The following is a 12,505-nucleotide window of genomic DNA, read 5'->3' as shown; positions in this document are numbered from 1 at the left end:
ATTTTGCTTACTAAGCCTGATCTACAGTGGCAGAGTATAGAGATACATTTCTTTTTACTCTTCACAAAAGACTGGATTAATGTTGAACTAAAAATTTATTACTAAAGTTCTCCTTTCACTACCTTTTCTGTTTCTCTGTCTTTTTCATTCTTTCTTGTGTGAAAAGCACAGGGACAAGCTAAGGCTGTGAAATTCAGATCTCTATCTCCTTTCTTTCTTTGTCTTTGCTCCCTTTCTTCTTTCCTTCCTTTCCCTCCCTCCCTCCCTTCCTTCATTCCTTCCTTTTTTTCCTTTTCTCTTTTTTCTTTCTCTCTTTCTGTGTGAGAAGCCTAGGGACATTCTAGCTACGACTGTTGAATTCAAGTCTTTCTCTGTCAACACGGGCTGCTTGCACATGTGACATGGCAGAGACAGTCTGATGAGAGTCCAGTGCTGGTGGACACTCAGGTTGCATTAATGAGGGAGACACACACTGTGCGTCACAAAACGTTATACAATGAGAGCCATGAGAATCAAATAAATCATGCTGGAAGGCATTTGCCTTTTCAGGATGAGACATGAAGTTTCTGCTCAAAGTGGGTTTCCTCGGGCCCCTGGAGAGCTGGACACAGCAGCATTCTGAGGCATCAGTGACTGAGGTAGGGTCCTCAGCATGCCCTGGGAGGATCAGGAGGGCAGGGGAAGGAAAGACCACCAGTGGGAGTGGGCAGGTGAGAAGAGAAAGGAGACATATGGGGAAGAAGGAGAAAGCCAAGGAGGCACAGAAAGAAACTGTAAAGAGATGGTGAATCGAATGTATAAAGATTTAGGCCTCTTGGTTCTGAAACAGACAATTTAATAGAGGCCAGTGGCCCTCACAGAACCTGCCACCTTCACTGATGAAAATGTGACCCAGATCAGCAATGTACTCTCCAGGCAGCACTGCAGACCTCAGCACGGGGACCCTTAGAGAAAAAGTTCCTCTGAGGCTCCACCCGTCTCCAGCCCATCATGAGGCCAGCGTGATGCAGGTCATTCGTCCTTCCTGGCCAGTGTGTGGGTGTGCAGATGCTCCGGTGAAAGGACCTGGTTACCTTCCTTCCATTATTTCACCCTGCAGAGCTCCGACAGAGCGACTGTATAGCTTTTCCTTACAGCATATCCTCATTCTTCAGGTGTTAAAATAATACGATAATATAATAGATATTATAGTATAATAAGACATGATCATGTGTAATACAATAACTCAAGTAATATAAATAAAAGTAGAATACTATATCATCATAGCATATAATATAAAAATACTATAATACACGATGTATTGTAACATATAGTAATAAAATAGAGGAGCCAAAGACTCTCCTAGGTCATGCTGATGTTATCGATCACTAACCAAAGAAGCACTGGGCAATGGGTACCCATTGCTCCTACAGCCTCAGGGATGATTCAGACCTGGGATCTAGACGGTGCCACGGTTACGGCTTTGGTGCTGACGGTGTTCATCAGAATGACCGCTCTGGGGGTTATGACCACTGTGACACAGTGCCAAGCTAGGAAGAATGTTAAGAGCCTGGGAATTCGAATGTCGGTTCACATGGTAGCCTGAAGAACATATATTTGGAATCCTTCCAATTCTCATTCCGTCCATGGGACCGTGCTGGAGACCATCTGCATGTGCCAGGCAGGACCCTTTTGATCCACCGCCACCGAGCTTGTCACCCCGGAGCTGGCAGGAATGTGGCTGAGCGAGACCTCTCTGCTTGCTGGAGGCCGATTTTGACGGCAGGCAGGCTGCAGTGGGGTTTCTCTTTCTCTTTGACCCTGCAGGTGCGTGCTTTGTGGGCTGGGCGTGGGGCCTGCTTTGCTGTGTTAGGACAGGGACCCAGGAAGCGGCTGTAGTGAGATCACCAGACAGAGCCCCCACCCAGTGCAGAACGCTATTCTAAAACATCTCTAAGGCAAACCTTATCTTTGCCTCTCAAAACCTTAACGATAACCAATTAATAAATTCACAAAGAAGTTCATTTTTTTTAAACAAAATTCTAGAGTTTAGAAAACTTTTCCTTATGTTACAACAAAATCCGCCTGTCTACACCCTGTGCTCGAGCTGTAGGCTATCTAAGGTTAGCTTTCTTTCTTTCTTTCTTTCTTTCTTTCTTTTTTTTTTTTTTGAGACGAACTCTTGCTCTGTTGCCCAGGCTAGAGTGCAATGGCGTGATCTCCGCTCACTGCAACCTCCGCCTCCTGGGTTCAAGAGATTCTCCTGCCTCAGGTTCCCAAGTAACTGGGACTATAGGCACATGCCACCACACTCAGATAATTTTTGTATTTTTAGTAGAGACGGAGTTTCACCCATCTCTTGGTCTCGATCTCGTGACCTCATGATCCACCTGTGTTAGCCTCCCAAAATGCTGGGATTACAGGCGTAAGCCACTATGCCTCACCACAAGGTTAGCTTTCTAAATTATAGTACTTCAAATATTTTGACACAGCGGGCAAGGTGGCTCATGCCTGTAATCCCAGCACTTTGCAAGGCCAGGCAGGAGGGTCACTTGAGGCCAGGAGTTCAAAACCAGTCTGGTCAACATAGCAAGACCCCATCTCTAATTTTTTTAATTAAAAAAATGTGGTTTTTTTGTTTTTTTTTTTTTTGAGATGGAGTTTCGCTCTTGTTACCCAGGCTGGAGTGCAATCTCGGCTCACCGCAAGCTCCGCCTCTTGGGTTCAGGCAATTCTGCCTCAGCCTCCTCAGTAGCTGAGATATAGGCATGCACCACCGTGCCCAGTTAATTTTTTGTATTTTTAGTAGAGACGGGGTTTCACCATGTTGACCAGGATGGTCTCGATCTCTTGATCTCCTGATCCACCTGCCTCAGTCTCCCAAAGTGCTGAGATTACAGGCTTGAGCCACCGCACCCAGCCCTAAAAAAATGTTTTAAAAGAAAGAAAAATGTCTGAAAACAATGTAGATCTAATTCACTGGGCATGAGACCTCCCTCAAAGTTTTATACATATCACTGAGACACACAGGGCCATGTCTTCAGCCAGCCCAGCCCAGGTAGAAGGGCTTGCCCAGCCTCCTGCTGGACCTGAGCTTTTTGTGCCACATCCCACAGGAGTTCCTGATCCCTGGGAGAAAGTAGTTGCCTCCGTCTTCTTCTAGAAAGGGCAGCCACAGTGCCATATGCACATGTGCACACACCTGCATGCAGGCACACACACAGACATACCACACAGAGGCCCACACACCTGCACACACACACCACACAACACAAACACGTACACAGAGCTTCGATCACCACAACGTTAGAAATCTCAGCATTCCCACTTCGTAGGGCTGAATGCAACATTAGAGAGTGGTGTCTCAGGAAGACTAGTTAAAATGTGCATGTTATTAGAATGGCAAGGAGACTCTTCAAAACAAAACAAAACAAAAAAACAAAAGAAACCCCCCCCCTCTCTAAAATCTAACCATCTGCCTTCTTACTGGTTTATAATTCTAGAATCTAGAGGAACCACTTGTCAACTCAAAAGCTTTCCGTTGGGCAAAATCCCAAGAGGAAAAGGTATACAGTAGAAATAGTGTTAAGGATCTAGGGAAAAACTTATATTTATTCTTCTTTTGTTAGCTAAATAATGTTGTTTGGTTTATATGCAGGGTTAATTTTTATTTAAAAAACATGTATGCATAAAAATTACAGAAGAATATACCAAACACCTTAAGCATATAATCTTCAGGTAATAGAAATTGTGATGATCTTTATTTCCTCTGTTATACTTTTCTGTACTGAGTGATTTTATTCCCAGTAAAATCAATTTAAGATCAAAAAAAAAAAAAAAAAGAAAGAAATAGTGTTAGGACGAGTTAGTGAGTAATGAAAAGAAACATAAAGGAAAAAGCACTGATTCTGCCAATAATTTCCACCTTGAACCTCAAAAGCCACTTATTTTTCAGAGCCTCAGTTTCCTCTGAATGAAATTAGAGTATTGAACCCGGTGGACTTGACACCCCCTTCCAGTGCTTAAATGCTCGGGGGTTGTTATTAAGCCTGCAGTTCAGTGGGGGAGATAAGGAGTCACAAAAGATGAAAAGTAGCCCTGAATTCATGTGAGTGCCTAGAAAATGCTGACTAAGTAAATAAAGAAGAACATGATATGCTTCAAAGTTTTTCTTTGTAAACGAACCTTCCTTTAATTATCAACCCAAGTAATCCAAGTCCTCCTGTGAAAAATTGTATGCATGCCTCAAATGCTATTCTTTGAGCACTAATTGCCAGTTGTGTAATCACTTTTAAGATTTTCTTTTATGTCTCGGTCATATTTTTATAAACGCCCTCTGTGACAGCAAAGCGTCATCCCACGTGGACTTGCCTGTGCTGCTAAGGAAAAGCCATTCAAAGAGAGATCATGAATGTAAGTTACTCTTTTCTTATTTGACTCCCGCTTGTTAACTGAGTCTGAACCAGAATTTCTAAAGTTGTTTAGAGCAGTGAGGGCAGAGTTGAAACTAGCGTGTACCCCTTACCGAAGCAGCAGCCCCCAGATAGCCTGGAGCATCACCTCACACCCTGGAGAGGCGAAAAAACGTGTCTGCAAAATGGAACTGGAGATTACGGATTTTAACTGAGCATTTTAATAACTCCGTTGCTCATATTAAGGAAAACTCCACTGATACACAGATTGTGTCAATACTTCTTTTACTAAAAGTTGTGAACATCTTAACAATCACAAATGAAAGCGTTAACACAGAGAAGATGTGAAGAACGAACTCTCCCGGTTCTACAAGCGCTGTCATTCTATTCCCAACACCTGTAAGTATCTTCCATCGTGAGCATTATGAATGCCTTTGAAGGCTCGGCAAATAATTTTCTAAACTCCATGAGAAAGCAGAGCTTCAGGGAGAGGGATCCAGGCTGGAGTCCAGAGCTTACACCTTATTAACACGTATGCGCCGAACAACAAGTGATGTAACTTAAGGTTAAGAAGCCTAAGAGACTGTTTTACGAATTACCATGTGTGTAGTAGTCAGTAAAATTTCAAACAATGTTTACTGCATACTGTGTGGAATAACTATTCAGGTCAAGTTAAAATTAAAATACAGAAACAAAGCAGAGAGAGAGAGAGAGAGAGACAGGAAAACCCCGCTCACTGACTCTTCGGCATTCCTGCCATGGAGCTGAGTGAGGAAAGAGCTCATGTCGCAAAGCAAAGACACATCAGCTCCAACAACAAAAGCCAAACATCTGTCTACAAAAGAGCCCTTTCCAGCTGTTGTGAGTGAGCCTGTGTTTGAAGCAGAGAAGAAGATCTGAAACCCCACACTTCTCTCCCCTCAATCAGCCATCACAGCATTAACATTCCAAAAGGGGGCACCTACTACAGGCCTCTAATGATTATTTTTTTAAGTGCACTTTACACATCCTCCCACAGCCCCAGCACTGTGCTGGAAAGATGACCCTTTTCCTGCCTGTCAGCCACAGGTACAGAAAGCCCCTTGTCCAGACTCAGGAGAAACAACAAGAGCTGGTGAACTCTCTGCCTTGAGCCATCCCTGGGAGAATGCACCAGGCTTTGTCTTCCTTGGGACAAAGGCCCCTCTCTCCCAGGGGGCCGGGGTGCCACCAAATCGAGGCATGGATTTAGACTCCATGGGATTGGAGTTCATTCAGAAAATTGGTTTTTGGAGCCTTATCTGACATTTCCAGCCAGGAACCCAAAAGGCCATCCTGCCCTTCTGTGGGAAGCCCAAGTTACAGAAGTTACAGAAACAATCCCAGGGGAGAAACATAGTTTTTCTAACTTCTGTGACTACACTGTGGGAGGCACTGCTCACTGTACAGGAGCACTTGAGAGGATAATGAGGTGTTTCTTTTACCTGTAACCAAAAGAAAAGCGTCAGTTAATGAATACATGCATACACAGAGCTCCCTTTGCCTTCAACGTGTTTTTACGAAGAGGATAGTGCTTAGGTAGATTTATAGAAACTACCTATGAGGTTTTGAAGATAAGTTACGTCATATATTACTTCCCAAATATGGGAAAATGTGGATGGAATTAAGACCTCAAAACTATCGCTGCAATTCAGTTTATCAACTTTCAGGGGAAATAAGAAACACAGAAGTCTTTCTCCTGTGGTCATCTTCTTTAAACGTGTTTTCATTAGTATCTTTACAAGATTCCTACCTTTTTAAGACCATATTCTTTCTTCAGGTATTCATCCTGCAGATATTTGCTCATTTAACATAGGTGTGTCTGCCTATTAAAATAATACGATATATTTTTTCTTAAGGTTTGCTGTGATTAAATGCAAGAGCCGCCTCTTTTAAAGTAGGTATCAAAACCTGGAGTAGGTGTCGTCAGAAACCACAAATTCCAGGGTATAATGAAATTGGAATTGGGACATTACCTCCTGAAACTTGTTTCTGAAAAAGACGGAACTTCCAAAGCATTTCTCCTGCGCCTGTTTTCTCTCGTAGGCCTGTGTTTGAGGGAAGTATTTTCACCCTTGCCCCTGGAAATGAACACTGCAGCTCCTGAAAGACTCTCTGATGGTTCCTTTCGTTTTTCTCTCAGGAAGTATTGACTTGAGCACCTCCTCTGTTCATGCCCGTGTTCTATTAATACTTACTACAGAGACACAGATGAAATGAGTGGCTGTTCAATACAGAGAAACACGTGCAGATAAGAGTTTACAGGTTTATTTTAACAACTTTCCAGAGACTTTTAAACCTATTTTCTCTTTCATTCCTCAAGGTTGCCCTGTAGAACAGGTTGGGAAATATTTTTAAGGTCACTTGACAGATGAAGAAATTCAGGGAACGCCATTAGATGCCTCGGGGTCACAGAACGCGTCGTGCAGAGCTTGGAATCCAGATTGGCTCCAGTTGCTGTTCTTTACAGAGAGTGGGCTGCCTCGAGGTTAAAAAAAAAAAAAGAGGGAAAACTGCCTGACTTCTTGAGCCATTAATTAACCCCTTTCCTCTGCAAAGTGGTCCTTCTCCAGTCCCCACCTCTGGAGAAGGTAGGCGCTTCTCTTTCCTACGGTGCTACAGAGCTCTCACAGCAGTGCAAAAGTCCAATTCTCCTATAAAAGCACCAATGCAGAAAGCAAACCTTGAAACAGTTTCCAACCCAACATGAAAAAAAAATAACCTTGTTCTTACTCCTCCCCCCTGCTTCCTCTCCAACTGAGCCGCTCACTGAAAGCCTGTTCGGGTCTCATTCTATTTCTCCTCCTCATTGTTCACCCCACATGCTTGTGCATGTGCGCACGTGTGTGTGTACATATACATTAGTATCCTCCCACATCCCAAATACCAAGCCCTTCCTTCCCCTCATTGAAGGACTTTTTTGAATTCTGATTCAAGCAGGAAACTGACCCAGACCAGGCCGCCCGCGACATTTTCTATTTTTACCCCGACTTTCTTATACCGTTAGAACTTATGATCTATTTCAACTTTCAAAGCCTATTTCAAAATAAATAGAATCCCTCATGTCCCACCATAAAGGTTGTGCAAAATCATAAAATATAGGCAATGGAATTAGGGTAACAAGTTAACATGCGAGATCAGCTAACATTTCAGATGATGTGTGTATGTTTTTGTGTGTCTGTGTCTGTGTGTGTATAAAATGCATGGGTGTATATGTAATGGGTTCATATGTAATTTTATAATACACACACAAAATACCATCACATGCTACATCAGTGTGAGCTGTGTCAACTGCATCAGGCAAGAGTCCCCTCTGATAGTACACAGCTTACAGGGCAGTGAGTGGATGTGGCTTTGTCGTTCTTTGTGGTTTACTGTGAGGTAAATTGAAAATAACCTTGAAATACACATAATTGACTTGTTAAAAACAAACAAACAAAAAAAAACTATGTATTGGCTGGGCATGGTGGCTCAGGCCTATAATCCCAGCACTTTGGGAGGCTGAGGAGGGTGGATTATCTGAGGTCAGGAGTTCAAGATCAGACTGGCCAACATGGTGAAACCCTGTCTCAACAAAAACGTAAAAATTAGCTGAGCCTGATGGCAGGTGCCTGTAATCCCAGCTACTCAGGAGGCTAGAGTGGAAGAATCACTGAAACTCAGGAGGTGGAGGTTGCAGTGAGCCGAGATGGTGCCGTCGCACTCCAGCCTGGGTGACAGGTGAGACTCCGTCTCAAAACTAACTAAATAAATAAATATAAGAAAAACTATGTATTAATAACGCTAGAGAAGAAACTAACCTACTTAAGGTAATCTGTGTAACTTTGGAAGAAAACTTGTATGCACAAAATCTCAGGGCGACTGACCCACATCCCTGACCATTTACTCAGCTGTGAACTTTTCATGCACAGAGAATAAACTGTTTTACTTAAGCCCCAGTATTTTTGGATGTCTTTGTGACAGTAGCTCAGCCAGTATCTTAAGTTACATAAAAATCGGTTCCTGGGTGGAAGGTGCTGCTAGGAAACTGAAATAAGTGACATCAGTGTACTAGTCACATGGAGGTCAGTGTAACCATGGATATGCTTACTGTGAATCCGTGCTGCTGAAATATGACAAAATATTACCACATTAATAGAATACCAAAAAAAAATCCAAACTGGCTTCTAAAGTAACTCAAGATACTGAAAATATAGCCCGAAGAAAGAATTGTGGAAATTCAGAATATAGGTATGGGTTGACTGTTCCTTGCTTCTCTTAGTAATAAGGGTCAAAGAGAGATACGTGCACAGGTTAAAACAAGGTCATCTTCAAGCAGGGATTAATAAAATGAATAGAGCTCTCTTCATTGATACTTTTCTGCCCAGCAGCCTAAGGGGATTGAGAGTTCAGAAATGTGGGTTTCTAGAGGGTATAAAATGAGTACATTGGTATTTTCCCAAGACCAACTGTGTCTCACGTGTTCTTCCAGGGCGGGTGGATGCATGGTTAACTTTCGCAATTAATCTTTACTTCCATTTTCTTCACCCTGATAGTAAAGATAATAATGTTTATTGTATAAATCATTGTTAAATTTAAATAATGTCAAGAATCCTGTACAGCCCTTGGAATAGGTGGAATCCCCCCCACCCCAAAAAGTAACTTTTATTTGTCCCCATATTCTGCTTTCCCAGGCCCTGCCTTTCTCCTGTCACTTCTAGCACATGTCTGTCCCTGACATCCGATGCACATGCACAATCCGTGCCTCTGCTTCTAGGCAGACCTCACTGGAACCATGTGCCCCTGTGCACACACCATGTATGGCTGCCTGTCACTTATCCCCAGAATCCTTGCTTTATGTCCTCTCTGTCCTCACTGCATACTTTGTCTTTCCACTTTGCGGAATCTCCCAGCCTTCTTGCCGTCCTTGCTGTCTTCCACACATGACCACGTTCTCTGCATTGTGTGCCCAGACTGGAGGACTATGCCTCTCCCTCCCCTGACCATTTACAAAAAGAATCACCTGTTCCTCCCAATGGTTCCTGCCCAGTATCAGTTCCTTGGGCTCTCCTGGTTGGGCTTATCTGCCTTTCCACAAAGTGCTTTTCTGAGACATGGGCCTCAGCTCATGTTAAGGGTTTTTAGCATAAAGAATACTGGTCAGGTCCATCTGGTAACATTGCATATTCAAGGTTCTGCATGATTTGGATGAAACATGAACCAATACATTCATCTACTGCCTAGAAACATCTGGTCCCTTTTAATAAAATCCGACCACTTGGCTGTCTGGAAACAAGTCTATTTGTATCCAACGTATATCCTGAGCGCTCTTTTATTTTTTTTCCCCTCTCTCCAGCTGCAAAGCCACATGAGAAGTAAACATGCTCTTTCATGTTATTCTCCATTGAAAAGGATCTGAAAGTACTTCCCAACTTTCTGAATAGACTCAGAATGTTCAAAGAACTTCTCACAGATTTGTATCGAAAACCTATAATCCATGAAACATGAGACTTCCCTCAAAATATTGCCTTTTGACAAGTGTCAAAGAGATCATAACTCCTATAGACTGTGACCTTGAATTGTCATTAAACTTATGTTTACGTCCTGGTTTTCTCAGTTTCCAAGTTGAATATGCTCAGGTAAGAGGCACTGAGAGCTCTAAGCCTTCTTCCACCTGAGAGCATTTTAAGTGTTTGGAGATAGATGCAAATTATCACCTAGGACTTCAATGCTACATTTTATTATTTTTATTAAATATGACAGTTTTCAAAGCATGTCCAGATACTTTATCTCATTTTGCTCTCTTGATAAAGCTCTAAAATAAGAATGGAAGATATTATCCTCTCTGCTTTGGAGAAGAGAAAATTGAAGTGCAAAAGTGACTTCTAGCTTAAAAGGTACCGTAAGTCCACTTCTTGACCAGTACCTCTACGAGAAGCACTCGGCATTATCAGGTGAAGTGTTAGCAGAGATTCCAATAAGACATAGCTTTACTCTATAATCATGCCTCCTGCATTCTCATGAGCCAGATAGAAAATTCAACAAAAGGCCCTTGGAGCTGGAACTGGCTACCAGCTGAGAAGGGAAGCAGGTCAGCCCCCAGCATGTGAAGGGAACCCTGGGCTTTCCCTTTCGTGCTCACGCCTTCATGTCAGATGCTGAGAGAAGTTTTTCTTTATCTTAAAAGGAATCTGAAAACCAAAATGACTAGCAACTGCACCTTTCCCAACGGCTTTTAAAAATGTGTCTGGGCACATACCAATGGAATAGCATAGGGAACCCAGAAATAAGGCCGCATACCTACAATGATCTGATCTTCAAGAGACCTGACAGCAAGAAGCAATGGAGAAAGGATTTCCTATTCAATAAATGGTGCTGGGATAACTGAATGGCCATATGCAGAAGACTGAAACTGGACCCTTCCTTATACCATATACAAAAACCAACTCAAGATAAATGAAAGACCTAAATGTAAAACCCAAAACTGTTAAAACCCTGAATGACAACCTGTACCATTCAGGACATAGGCACAGGCAAAAATTTCTATTTTTTTTTTTTTTTTTTTAAAGATGGGGTTTCAACATGATGGCCAGGCTGGTTTTGAACTCCTGACCTCAGGGGATCCACCCACCTCAGCCTCCCAAAGTGGTAGGATTACAGGCGTGAGCCACTACACCTGTCAGGCAAAGATTTTATGATGAAGACAGCAAAAGCAACTGCAGCAGGAGCAAAAGTTGACAAACAGGATCTGATTAAACCAAAGAGCGTCTGCCTAGCAGAGTAAACAGACAACCTACAGAATGGGAGAAAATGTTTTCAAACTATGTATCCCACACAGGCTTAATATCCAGCATCCATAAGAAACTTAAATTTACAAGAAAAAGAAACAACCCCATTAAAAACTGGGGAAAGGATATGAACACACAATCTCCAAAAGAAGACATATACGTTGCCGACAATCATATGAAAAAAGCTTAACGTCACTGATCACTCGAGAAATGCAAATCAAAACCACCATGAGATACCATCTCATACCAGACAGAATGGCGATTACTCAAAAGTCAAAAATCAAAAGACGCTGGCAAGATTGTGGAGAAAAAGGAATCGGTTTACAGTGTTGCTGGGAGTGTAAATTAGTTCAGCCATTGGGAAGGACAGTGTGGCAACTTCTCAAAAACCTAAAGATAGAAATATTAATAACATTCAATCCCCCAATCCCATTACTGGGTATATACCCAAAGAAACAGAAACTATTCTATTACAAAGATATATGCATGCACATGTTCATTGCAACACTATTCACAATAGCAAAGACACGGAATCAACAGAAATGCCCATTGATGATAGACTGGATAAAGAAAAGGGGGTACAAATACACCACAGAATACTATGCAGCCATTCAAAAAAACCCCACGATTGTGTCCTTTGCAGGGATGTGGAGGGACCCTTAACAAACTAACATAGGAACAGAAAAACACGTTCTTGCTTATAAGTGGGAGCTAACTGATGAAAACACATGGACATAAAGGGCGCACAACACACACTGGAGACTTTAGGAGGGTGGAGGATGGGAGGAGGGAGAGTATCAGAAAAATAACTAATGGGCACTATGCTTAATACGTGGGAGATGAAATAATCTATACAACAAACCTCCATGACACATGTTTGCCTGTGTAACGAACCTACACTTGTACTCCTGAACTTAAAATCAAAGATAAAAAAAGATGGTCTGGGCATAAGGAGGACATAGGAGATTCCCACTGGCTCAATGTGATGGATCAGTGAGGTCCCAACAGTGCTCTGAAACACATCACCAAACACAATGTAAGACGTGGTTCCGGACTGGGAGACACAAAGGGCCGATGGAGGCAATGGAATCTCTGTAGACAGGAAAGAATAATCACAAAGAGATGGAAAAAGAGAGAAGTAAGATCTACTCTAAGTAAGCCTACAGACCAAACTATCAAAACAAAATAAAAATGATTTAACGGAGAGAAAAATGAAGCGCACTAACAGATAAGAATTTTATTTTCCACAGAGTCCGTGTTATAAGAAGACTATGACCTCAACATAAATATGGAGACGATGGGCCGGGCGCGGTGGCTCTTGCCGGTACA

At 42.4% G+C, this 12,505-nt stretch overlaps 1 long non-coding RNA gene across 1 annotated transcript; it reads left to right on the top strand.

The window, feature by feature from the left end:
• The first annotated feature begins 1,616 nt into the window (after positions 1-1,616).
• Positions 1,617-10,100, top strand: LOC118147183 (uncharacterized). Its single transcript, XR_004733312.3, has 4 exons — positions 1,617-1,806; positions 3,483-3,545; positions 4,325-4,392; positions 9,745-10,100. It is a non-coding gene; the product is annotated as an uncharacterized LOC118147183 (long non-coding RNA).
• The last annotated feature ends 2,405 nt before the right edge of the window (positions 10,101-12,505 follow it).

This window comes from Callithrix jacchus, chromosome 14 (genome assembly GCF_049354715.1).
Source record: "Callithrix jacchus isolate 240 chromosome 14, calJac240_pri, whole genome shotgun sequence".
NCBI classification, from domain to species: domain Eukaryota; kingdom Metazoa; phylum Chordata; class Mammalia; order Primates; family Cebidae; genus Callithrix; species Callithrix jacchus.
Note: the sequence above shows the minus strand (reverse complement) of the source record. Positions and strands in the feature narration are given on the sequence as shown.